The sequence below is a fragment of the Ixodes scapularis genome, unplaced genomic scaffold, assembly GCF_016920785.2.
Source record: "Ixodes scapularis isolate PalLabHiFi unplaced genomic scaffold, ASM1692078v2 PGA_scaffold13__105_contigs__length_92229423, whole genome shotgun sequence".
NCBI lineage: Eukaryota > Metazoa > Arthropoda > Arachnida > Ixodida > Ixodidae > Ixodes > Ixodes scapularis.
The window spans coordinates 78,686,598-78,699,595 of NW_024609839.1; positions in this window are offsets into that span (position 1 = coordinate 78,686,598).

Below are 12,998 nucleotides of genomic sequence, written 5' to 3' on the forward strand. Positions count from 1 at the left end.
TGCGTGCTCCACTGAAGCCTGCGCCAGGTTGATTTCCTCAGAGAGGGAGGGCTGTAGTTGTGCTGTGGTCAGCGCGTTCTTTGAGAGGATTATTTTTGGCTTGGCCTTCCCGTTCTTTTGAAAGTAGTCCGACGGGTAGGTCTTGGGTTGAGCAGCAGGAGGTCTGAAGAAGGTAATTTTCCGCCCAGGCCTTTCTTTACACATGAATAAAGTGTCCCTCGGGGCCGACATGTTGCCGAAGAAACTTGCAGGCCTGTAACTAACAGGGAGTCTAGCACGGTGGTGCTGGGCTCCCTGCGCCGTTGAAAATTCGGCCAGCTTGTCTGGAAGTCGGGCACGCAGGAAGCCCTTGCCAGGTGCTCGAGACCGCTGGCTTGCTAGAAGTCAGCAGCCCATGGCAAAGACCACCATCGTGAAGACCGCTGCTAGGCCTAACGCACTTGTACTATCGGGGATAAATGAAATGCGAACAGAGGAGTAGGGAAAAAAAAAAGAAAAAAAAAGAAATCATTTGTGAGCTTTGAAAAGCCGGGCGTCACGGAGTAATTTTAATAAATAAATTTAGAAATAAATATTCCGAACGTTCAAGGTACATATTATAGGCTAGGATACCGTGCTATATGAATAGAACCGAGATTAAGAAAAAGGCTAACATTCTTATATACAAAAAATATAATTCTGGCTTACGGTTTCAGGAACGTTCTGCTGGGATTACGCTGGGCTGGGATTACGCACATTCAAAGTACACATATAGGCTAGGATACTATGTTATATGAATAGAAACAAGATTAAGAAAAAGGCTAAGGTTGTTAACTACAGAAAGTCTAATTTCGCTTACCTTTTCAGTGACTTGACTTCCAAGGAGGCGGCTGCGAATCGACATAGGAAAGCATGTTTGGAAACATGCTTTCCTACGCGAAATATCTAGTGGCACAGGCATGTGCATTTCCAAACAAGCTCGCGCTGATTCGCAGTTGCGCCAGCTGCTGGACAGAGTATGGCAGGATGCTAAAACGCTTCTAAAGTTTCAAACGGGACTCAATAAATACTACTTACTTTCTCAAGTTTGAGCGATCGGCTCGTCCGAGGAGGAGATCGCAGCGGTCTCTTACTCCGCGAATACTGAAGTTTCTCCCGAGCGCTTTGTTCGGGTTGGCGGCCACTGTGTGCCACCGCGAAGAATTCAGAAAGGGGTTTACTGCGATAACTTATCTTAAAAGGAGGATATCCTCAACGATGGTGAAGCGTTTTCTACCCGCTTGAGCAGAAAGGGGCTCGAGCGGAGCGGTCATGATCGCTTAGTTGGCTTATCTCTTCCTGCATCTCGTCGACTCTCTTGAAATGCACAGTAGTGCGCGCAATATTTCCCGATATTTGCGCCGAAAGTGCCCGATACTCTTGCGCATGCGAGATGGCTCTGGCAAACCACTTTATGCAAAACGTCGCAAAATATGTAAGAATGTGTCTTGAAATGCAGTTTATGAATACATAAAGTCATTTCTCAAAAAGTAGGAAAATTGCGCAACAATATTTAAAAAAAATCTTGTTTCTTTTATGCTCTCCTTAACTCCTTGCAGTAACACTAACTAACTTGTGATGGCAGAATATTAAGTAGCATATCACAATGATTAGAATGCGCAACAAGACTACAGACACAGAAGAAGACACACACAGCATATCACCTCCAATTGAGAAAAGCGACAACAAATCTTTACTTAAATTGAGCGAGCTTTTCTTCATATAAGGGCTTCCCTGCACGCCGTATACTCCAAACATGTATTCTCTAGACTCGGCAAAGTGTTATATTCTCGACAAGTTATACCGGGGCGGTATAACTTGGATACACAACACATACCGTTTTCATAGTTGTCGTTTAAACCATGAAAGCTTTAACAACTCGCTCCGTGCTCACCCGACGGGTCGTCGGATTGCTGGACCAATCCAGGTCCTTGTTCTCGGCTTTGAAGCTGTCCGAGCTGTCGTCTATCTGTATCGTACTTCATTCGCTGGAAAGGAACCAGGAGAAGAAATGCGGGGCAGAATGTGTACAGTGTGGCCGTTTTCGGGAGGCATTTCACAAGCTGCAGTAGTACCGCATTTTCTGGACGTCGGCTCTCGCCTGCTGCCTGCCATTGTAGATCTTGTACCGTGGGTGTTTTCATTCTTTAATTGTTGCACAGTGTTATTTATTTATTTGAAATACTGCAGGCCTGTTTCAGGCCCTGGCAGGTTACACTGTATTTGACAGAATACATAAATACGTGACAGTGGAGAACTTTGTATATTAATATGGCATTATATAAAATTTCAATCAAGCAATGACACAGAAATTAAACACAATCTCATCTCGTTCGACAAGGGTACTGTACAACACATGCTTCAATCTGATTACATTCAACAAATGCTAATGCAGTAAAAAAGTGAATGGTTTTAAGGATATTCTACATGTAAAATTAATGATAGTGTGAATTCTAAAATTTCCTGAAAGTGCTTAGCCAAGCTATCCACGAACGACTGCGTTTCGCAAATTGTGATGAATTCCTCCGGCAGTAAGTTCCAATCTTTAGTGCTCTGAACTAAGAATAAATACTTGAACGTGTCATTATCGCTGATGCATCGTTTTATCATGTTAGTGTGGTTAGTTCGGTTTGAGTGACTATGAGGTTTTTTCAAATAATAGGCGGTCTTAGGGTGATCTTGATACAGTTGATGTATGAGCTTTAAGCACGCAATAATCTCTTCAAGTCCAAGACTGCAATTTAGATTGATAAGTAAATTGGACATGCTTTCTGCCCTCCTATATTTGGAAAAAATAAATCTTAAGCCCCAGTTTTGAATTTTATCTAAACCGTACGATAGATAGAATTGGTGAGGGTCTTAAACAATGCTCACGTATACTAATGTAGGCCGAATTAATGATTCATACGCGGTTATCTTGTGTTATGTTGTGTGTTACGGTGTGTGATCTGGGGAAGTTTGCCTACCTTTGAAGAGTTTGTCGACAAGCTTGGCTACGGCCTGTTTGTAGACAACGTCTTGGGACTCCTCCGGTGGGAAGATGTGTTCGTAAGCGAACGCCTTGTCCGCGCCGAGCACAATTTGTTGTTTTCCAGGCACGAACTTGATGCAGGACTTGCACTCATCGAGCTTTTCTTTTCAAGCCAGTGGCACACCAGAATATACATTGAGAGGGGTTGAACACTTTCCACCGATTTTCACAAATTGCACGCATGCACTCGGATAGGCTCTTTATCCAGGAAACAAGTTTGCAATCAATACCGGTAGCGTGAAGTTTATGAATTAATTTACTGTGAGGCACTCTATTGAAGTCCTTCGATAAATCAATAACAGCATCCGTTTGACCTTTGTTAATCACTTTCTCGAAATCGTGCACTATCTCACTCAGCTTAGAGACCGTGAGGCTGTACAAAAAGAGGTTATTCTCTTCCATGCAAGTCCTGATGCATTTACTTAATGTGTTCCAATAGTCTAGAGCATTTCGAGGTAAGCGAAATAGGTTGATAGTTGTTCAAATATGGCTTGTTTTGAGTATTGGAATAACTTTGGCACCTAGCCGGTCTGTTGGCATTTGACATTGCAGAAGAGATGCACTATATATGATGACTGAATATCTTGCTACCCATTCTGCGTATCTTTTCAGAAAGCAGTTACTTATCTTATCTGGCCCTGATGCTTTTTTAGTATCAAGATTTAACAATACCCAGATAACAGAGAGCCATCTCAAGGACGACCTCAAGGACGGCATCGAGAACGACGTCCTAGAGGATGGCTTCCAATGCGATGTCTAGAACGACCTCTAGGGCTATTTCAAGGACGACCTCAAGAACGACATCGAGGACGACGTCCGCATACGTTCGGCGCCTGCACTGTCGTACGTCGTACGTATGCGGACATCCTGCGTTGGCAAAGGCCGCGCGGCGCCTCCGCAAGGTGCATTCGAGGCCAGATATTGTATCGCGAAAACCGGGTGAAACAGCTAAAGAATGCTTATCGCATTAAAAACTATTAAAACATGCGCAGTTGTACTATAACCGCATGAACAAAACAAAGCGTTCACGAAAAAAAAAGAGCAGGATACTACCGCTCGTGCTCACTATAGGTTGGCGTCAAAATTAAAAAAAAAAAGCGATAAACTGCGTTTCCATCAAACGAGCTTATTTTTTGCACTGTGCGTATGCGCCACGTGTAGGCGGAGACGCCACGCAGCGGTGTGGCGTTTCCGGCCCAATCCGGGTCCTTGTCCGGTGAGCTGTCCGAGCTCTGAGCTTCTCTAAAATTTCTTTAGTCCTTCGGATATGCCTCCCCCATGACTTTCTCCATCCTACTGATAGCATGATCTACAAAAGCGACCTTTTCTTCCGGGCTGACCTTTCTGGCTACGGTATGAATGGTAGACAAAACGTCAAGTCTCAAAGGTTTTACATCTAAACTACACTTTGGTCCCTTAGCTAACGCTTCCTCCGTCTTGCATGTTAACGCTTCCCCACATAAATTGACAGGAGACTGTTGAAACTTACACCATGCATCAACCCCAAACCACGTCTTCCGAGCCCCATTATTAACAATTTTCGAGTTTTTTAGGCTGTACCATACATGTCTGCGCTTCACATATCAGAATCGGTCGAACAATGCTCTTTTGGAACTGCTTCATTGATGGTACTCCTGGTGGTACTTGAAATCATCTCCCAGGAGAGGCGTCCAAAGTCTGTCGCAGGCTCCTCTGATATTTTGGATCCTTTTGCTGGCTCCGTTCCGGTAGGCCTTGATGATCTTTTTCTTGGCGTACCAAGGAACACTGGTTGACGATAGATGCTTTGAAGTTTTCCGGGTCCACAAACTTTTTCCGAAGACAGATGCCGAAGAAAGCCATATCCGCTTCCAGCTCGGCCAAGCGACGGCCAAGCGTGAGATTTTCTACTTGAAATTTTGCCCGCGTTAGCGTGATAACAGATCGATGAGGAGAAAGATGAACTGATGTTCTTTTTTTTAGAAATTTTTCTTTTTTGTAATTTAATCTGGTTTTGCACTGCTTTTAATGAAGGTAATTAGTGTTCCACACTCTCTGGACTCTAATTTAAGTGTGATTACAGCATTTAGGTCTTCAAGTCGAGAAAAAAGTGAGTCGTTGATTTTAGGAAATTGAGGGACCTCACTTCGGAAGTGGAACTTCCAATTTGTAAAAGAAATCTTTCATAAAATATTGTAATTAAGGTATCCTTGGATTCCTGGGTGGTTCAGATTTCCAATAGAATCCCTATATATAGTTAATATATTAAATAAATAAGATAATTAAAAGAATTCCACGAACTAGCCGTTTCGTATACTTGCATGGGAATCAAGGTAATAACAAGCTCGTTTTTTCTTTCAATCGACGTCCATCCCCTTCAGAAGTCCTATTGTTCGGCGGATCTCTTCGTTCTCTTCACGGCTGAACTCTACTTGAATGGATTGCAGAGCTCCATGTTCAGCGGTAAGCTGTGCCACAAGTGTGTCTTGCATGGGGGCTGACGTTCTCGGTGTTAGAATCACAGATACGGGATCAATGGATTCAAAAAGCTCTGTGACCTCTTCACACACCTTCTTGAAGTCATTTTCCTTGCGCCTCAAGATCGATCTTTGGGTTCTGTTCGATCGTTTCTGTGAGTGGAAGAGATTCCTAGGGATGTCGAACTGCATCTCAGTCAATGTTCCTAACTCCACAGAGTATGTAGTTTCCTCACTGGACGAGGCAGTAAAGGGGTTATCGGAATTCATGACCTTCAGTAGGTACAGTTTCTCCTCCTTTAGAGGTATTTCAGGGAGATGGCACGTAGACCAGTTCCATGGGGATAGGCCTCCATCGGCGAGCACTTGCACCTTTCCACTCGCATTCGGGTGCTTTCCGACATCCTTTTCGATCTTCCAGAGACTCTTGCAGTTGTCCACGCCCAGACCTACTTGCTTGGGCTCTGAAGATGTTGTTATTGCCGACACACATTGATGTCGCTGCTTCGGAGGCGATCGAGTGAAAGTCATCTGAGGGGTTGTTCCCAGCCGGTCTGAGAGACGATGTCTCGACGCCATATTGAGCGGCGAAGTCTCCATCCTGGTGCCACGAAGTTAGCTCACCGAATTTGGTGCGGAAGACTCTTGTCTTTTTTACCGACATGTTGATGCCAATTATCTTCAGGTTGTGATACAACCGGTTCATGTTTGACGACAACTTGATAGCGATGTGGGCAGAGGAAACGGTCATGGAATCATCACTGCTCCTGGCAGTCTTGCAGTCCGTGCCTTGTTCCAGTCTCCATGGAACAGCCGCCCGTGCCATTGTTGTGCTCGCATTCAGCATCCCCATGAGCATGCCGTACGGCGCATTGAGGTACCCCTCTTCAAGGTGAGGTGCAGTTTTGTCAAACCACTCTCTGGTGACGTCGTCCATCATCTTGCGACACTCGTTGTTCCACTTCATATGGGCCGCTTCTTTCTCATTATGGACGAGATGCCCCCTACCCATCCATATCTTCTTCGACAGGAGAATGTGTGGCGGAAGATTGCGTCAAGACTCGACACTTCCTTTCCAGGAAGTGGGAGTCCTAGCTCTTCCCTGTACTCTGGACTGGTCAGCACATAATGCAAGAGAGCAAAGCATTCTGGAGCCAAACACTCGTATCTTGTGACATCTTCAGTGGCTTGCGCTGTGATTGCATGTTCACCCAGATATGCTTGTATGGAGTCGAGCACTTGAGCAATTTTGTTCTTTTTCTCGTCTCCTCTCACTCCGATGACACTCCCTCCCTGAGTGGGGCTTAGCAAAAGATGACACTTTTCCACGATGTACAAGTGGGCTCTTAGGACCATGTTGGCCGAAGCTATGGCTCTCTTCTCAAGCTTTCCTTTCTCTTTTCCTTTCAAGTAGGCACAGAAAGATGTGGCTTGCCCAAAGATTCTGTCCCAGACTCCTTCACCCTGACAGGTCTTGGTGGTCACCACTGGTTTTGTCACTATCACCTTGCTGGTGATGCCTGTCGTAGGATCTCTTGTGTTTATGGTGTTCTCTTTGAGTTCTCTGGATCGCTAGGTCAGACTGTCTTTTCCTAGGAGGTCATGAAAGCACTGTATGAAGCCAAGCAGAGTTGGACTTCGGTGGGGGCAGTTCTCGTCAAACAGCTTTATGACTTCCCTGTATGCCTGTGCACTGGGGACACTCCTGCTGTTGATGGGGTCCCACGTTTGACGTCCTTTTGTCAGTATGTCACTGTTAGTTGTTGTCAGGTGGTCCCACGTCTCGTTGAGTGCTGCGTCGATCTTGGGTTGATGTGCCTTGAGAAAATCTTTTAACACCTTCAGGCAAGCACTGGGACTGAAGTTGCTGGAGATGCTGTCAAATGGGAAAGGTTTCTCGTTTGGCCACGCTTGAGTTGGGAGTTGGGAGTGTGAAAGCATTAAAAGAATGAGGTGCACATGCATGCAGTGCACCTCATTCTTTTAGTGCTTTCACACTTCAACTGCAGTATTACTGAGATAGTGATTGTGATGCATTGACTCGCGAGAGGCGCCCCACGGTGTCGCGTCTATAATGAGTGATTATGTAATGGGTATATACAAGTTGGACGAAATATTCTTGCGGTTATCGTCTAGAAAGGCAGTTCAAGTCTCGGCGGTGATAGCTGAGGCAGCAGTCTTGACTAGCAACAGCTAGCAGATGTGACGATGTGCGCCGTTTGGAGGGTGCACAGCGCAGTGCAGTGGCTCACTTTGGTGAAGGCAGCAGTCTCCAAAGAGGTAGTCCACTCGATGCAGACAGCTAACACCCCCAAGGCATAGATGCTTGAAGCACAGGTTGCACTGACGTCGCGCGGCTGTTCTTGTTTCAGGGAGTTAATATGGTGTTGTTGAGTTAGTTGTCGTCTTCATTGTTGTTGTCGCTTGATGTTGTGCTACACATTTACTCACTCTTTCTTCTATGGTCACAAAATACCATCAAAAGTGCCACAATACGCAGAGGAAATTGCACCCGACACTAACAACACGCACTCTTTCAACCATGATTTCAGCCGAATTTGACTTGAAGCACCGAGGTAAATAAGTAGAAACAAAACACTTCTAGCCAAGGTTATTGTCAAGAAATGAATTGTCAAGTTTAAAAAAAAAACATTGTAGGCAAGACCAGTGCAACTGCAGCTCCTCCAGCTCGCCGAGCTACTCCCTCAACTGGAGCACCTTACATCCTGCAAAAGACGAGACACAAAAAAACTGTCTGATCTTGCATTTTTAAAATTGGGGTTTGAAAAGTGTTTCCGTAGGAAAATTTTAAGGTTCAGCGATCGTTTGTCTCCTTTCTTCAATCCCGTCTGTTTCGCTGTACGTTTTAAGTAATCATGCCTTACCAACACACCCAAGCTTGCATTGTGAATCCTTTTTATGTGCACTGATACTGACCATTGTATATTTGATGCGACTCATGACTATAGGTGAACAGAAACACCAACATTGGTGCCCATTGATGTGTGGGTTCACCTAAGGTCTGAGTCCCCACTGTTTTTTAAGATGTTTAAGGTCTTTTAAAAGTGTGTTATACTACCTTTGACAGGAATTAGCTGTAGCTAGTTATTAGTAGCCCAGTACTCGATCCGTGCAAGGTTAACCTGTTTGTGGCGGTAGACGGAGGGTGAAAGAAGTGCCGTAAACGAGGTATCATCTGTGTACTGGATGAGACCCTGGTTTAAATATCATTTGGAGACGTTGATGGGAAGATGGAGCACTTCTGCATTTGAGAAAAACGCTTGAATTGCGTTAATTTGGCCTTGAGAATAAAAGATATCGAAATTATGTTTCAATGCGACGCGCCGGAGGGCCATAAGAGCAATTTCAAAATGGGGCTGAAGCCCCGCCTCCCTTGGGCAGCCAAAAGATCCGTCAATGACGTCACGTACAGCGACTGTCTTTCGCGTTCTCTTGCGTTTAACAATATTGGCTCGGCAAATGGTTTAGGTATTCGGGCTCACACGGTAAAAATACACTAAAATTGACTTCTAACTCATTTTTTTTCAAGAAGCTCCGTAGCTTCCCTTTAAGAATCTGAACCACAAACTAAGGGCCTCAATTGGCGTGAGGTTGGCTTTCGGCAATGGATCAAAAAAGCAGTGGGTTTCTACTTGGACCAGTTGTTGTAGCCTTCCAATTGTGCAGCCAAAAAATCCTTCAAGCAGACAGTCGATCACAGGTGTGCTTTGCAAATACCAGACACTTTGACTAACGACCTTCAACCTGGCTAGAACCCATCTTTGGTGTTGTATGGAACGTTAAATCGTGCTCAAGCACTGTTGGTATTTTCGTCCGTGCCTCGCTGATTCGGATTACTCAAAATCTTCCCGCTTTGCCTGCAATATTGAATATTTTGAGGTTGCAAAAATCAGTGTTGCCAACCCCTGATGTCGACTTATCCCTAGGTTGATGCCGAAAAACTCCCCAGATCGGGCGAAAAATCCCTAACTTTGTTTTTTATACGCCTCGCAAGTGGGCTCATTTTCGTCTTCTGCGCATGAGAAAGGAAGTAGCGGTGACGTCAGAACGTCGAGCCCTGATTGGCTGATCGTGACCCCCTATCTGAGCGTCGTCTGCTCCTTTGCAACGTCGTCTGCTCGCAACGTCGTCTGCGTCTGTCTTACCTTTCCTGCAACTTTCGGAAGTCGAGCGAGCTTGACTTAGTCTTTCAGAGAGGGCAGACGAATTAACTGAGCGGTACGTTGTTTTTGTCTAACAAGTATCAGACGCGCTTTAAGGAGGGAAGTCAAAGGACTTACTGGCAAGGTATCCCGAGGCGCCGAGGTTTGTTTGCTAAGAACCGAGAGGCGAGCATGTTAGTGTCTGCAAGTTCCCTCCCAAATACTTTTTCCCTCCTTTCGTGTGCGGTGAGCCTCCTCACTCTTTAACGGCGTTGGCGAGTTGGCGCGGTTAACGTCGTCTGCTTTACGTCTGGTAGTCAAAGCGATGGCTGCTTTACCTTTCCTGCGTCTGTCGGAGATTCACCGTTGCCTTGGAAAACAAGGAGATGACAAGAGGAAGAAATTGACCTCTTAATCTAAAATTGAGGTCAGCGATCAAAGCATAAGACGGGAAGGGTTCACAAGGGTCGCGCGGGCATATTTCATTCAGCACGCCAGCCAGTCGTGGGCAGACTGTCGCCGAGTCGGAGTTCCTGCTAGGCCTATCTGCCGTGCTCGCTTGGTCGTCGGTGGAATCGTGGCCGTTGGAGCTTTTCCCGTTTGTTTGTGGATCCAGCGTTCTTGTTTGTCGTGGTCTGTTTCAAGTGCTTTTTACTTTTTTCTTGCTGCTTAAAGTCGGGACGCGTAAGAAGCACACGTAGAAAAATAAACGTCCGTTGGTCGTCGCGACCGCCACGCTGTCGGCCATGCAGTAGGATTTTGTCGTAACCTTCGCAAAACTTACGAAAATTTCGTTTCGTGAATACGAATTTGTTCTCAAGTTTTGTCATACGCATATTTTTGGCATAAGATCGTTTTGTGAACCTGGCCTCTGCACTTTCAAAAGTCGCAGGAAAGGTAAGACAGACGCAGACGACGTTGCGAGCAGACGACGTTGCAAAGGAGCAGACGACGCTCAGATAGGGGGTCGCGATCAGCCAATCAGCGCTCGGCGTTCTGACGTCACTGCTACCCCCTGCGCAAGAAGCAGACGAACTTGCCCTCCGCATTGTTTATAGGCGATGAAAAGACCGTCGTAAAGTCACACAACACAGCTTTCTTTTTTTTACATATTTTTGCTTAATGTTGCAACAATCCATTTAACCATCATGCTGGGACTTCTTTACAGTTCTGCAAAAATAAAAAAAATGCACCATAGATGATAGAACACAAATAATATTCATTGCTATCTCTCTACATTACAAAAATTTCTTGACGGGGCAAGGATACCATCAATATCACTATGATGTCAGTACACATTCAACACGGGCAAGATTAAAGAAACAGAAGGACAAGCATGCACGTACGCTTTGTGGGAGACACTATTTCTGTAGAAAAACACTAAGAACATCTTATCTACTGTTTTTCAAGGCATGCGGTCCATGCGACATGCTGCTTCTACCCGTCATTTCTTTTTTCATTCTCTTCAAATGTGCGGGTGTGATCGCAAGCTTCAAACATGCGCTAGCCACCAAAGCTCTCTTCGCGTGGAGCAAACCGCACAGAGCGTCCGTTAAGAGCCTGTTCCTCTGCTTCGTCTTCAGCAGATTCACCTGTGAAAACACACGCTCGACGGCAGCGCTTGAGTGTGGTAGGCACAAGAGTTTTCTCATGAAACTGGAGAGTACTGGGAACTCTGGTGTATCGTCGCCCTTCCTTCTTTGAGACACACTGTTCCAGAACTGGCTGGCATCCAAGTTCGTATGTTGGCTCATGTCCGTGTTTCGGAGTAGCCTCCATTCTCCGTCCAAGTCGTTGATTTCGCTTGCTGGTACAAGCAGTGGGAGAGACACCGCTAGTGGCGCGATGGATGAAACTTCCTTGTTGGCAACAACTTTGGGGTCCAAGACTTGTAGATTCTTCATCAGGTCACTCTTCAGGGGGAACCTCTGATGGATCTGATGTGCTGCTTCAATAAAAAATTCTAGACACCTCAGCCTAAAATTGTGGATCTGACTCTTATCCAAGCCGTGAAGGTTACTTGCCAGCGCTGCTGTAGGTTTGGCTCTGATGTACATGAAGTCCAAAGGCAGAAACTTGGTAGGGTCTTTGAACTGGACGTCGGGCAACGGGGTGGCCTCCAGGTATTCTGGCTTCATGTAAAACTCCAAGATGGTTTTTAGCACTCCTGAAACCTTTCCGTGGAGCAGGTGGATTCTCGTCTCTTCAGACTGCATCTCTTTGTTCAGGTTCGTGAAGAGAGGCAGCACGTATTCCAAAAACTCAAGGTACAACTTCGTTGAAGGATCTTGCAGTTTGTCGAGGATTGTCTCCGCAGCGAGCAGGCAATCCTCCGTGGCCGCTTTCTTGAAAAATAAAATGAGCGCTGGCATCTGCTCGAGGAGGCGTGTCACCACGACCTGCAGGGACAGCCACCGCGTCTGACTCGGGTGTAGCAGCTTGTGCGGTTTTACGTCTGCAAGCGCCTGGAACTCCTTGTACCCGGAGGTTTGCTTTAGAGACAAAAAGTAGTTGTAGACGTCGCGGCCCAGGTCCTCAACTCCCCTCGGGAGGGTCTTGCACGCGTATGATGCGCAGAGGTGGAACGAGTGGCAGACGCATTTCATAATGAAAATGCCCGGAATGTCCGCCTTCAAGAGAGACGCAACTGAATGATGGGCCCCCATCATCACGTTCGCGCCGTCTGCCGCAAAGCCGATCATGTTGTTTTTGTACGGGATATCGGCAGCGCTGAACACCGCTTTTAGATGCTCGTACAGGGCACTGGCAGACGCGTCGCCGACTGGAACTAAGGCCAGAAACGCGTCTATAACGTTACCGTCCTGGTTCATCACTCTGGCCACAAGTGAGAGATGCTTAATTGTGCCCCGGTCCGTGGACTCGTCCACGAGAAGCGAGAATGTTTCTTGTCGAAGTAGCTCGCAGAGCTCCTCCCAACTCTGCTCACCGAGAACATTCTTGACGATGGCTGCACACTTTGTTCTCCCGCATGTGATGCTCTTTGCGATCTGAGAGTCATGACACGTTCACTTTACTGCGTCCACTAAATGTCCCATGATATTAAACGGCAGGTTATGCTCGGCGACAAATGCTGTTAGCCTGATTCCTCCCTCTTTGGCAGACTTCTCGAGTTGAGTCTGGCCGCTCACAAATGGCATCGACGTGAGAGTGCGCGTGCTTTTAACGCTTGAAGCGTTTTTCTTGTGCTTGGCCGTTTGAAGGTGGCGGTCTATCTCCGAGTTTCCTCCCTTGCAGTCGGCGTCGCAGGCCTTGCAAAAGAAGTGGTGCCCCCCTTTCTTGCTTGCAGCGAGCCATCCTTTATACTTGGGG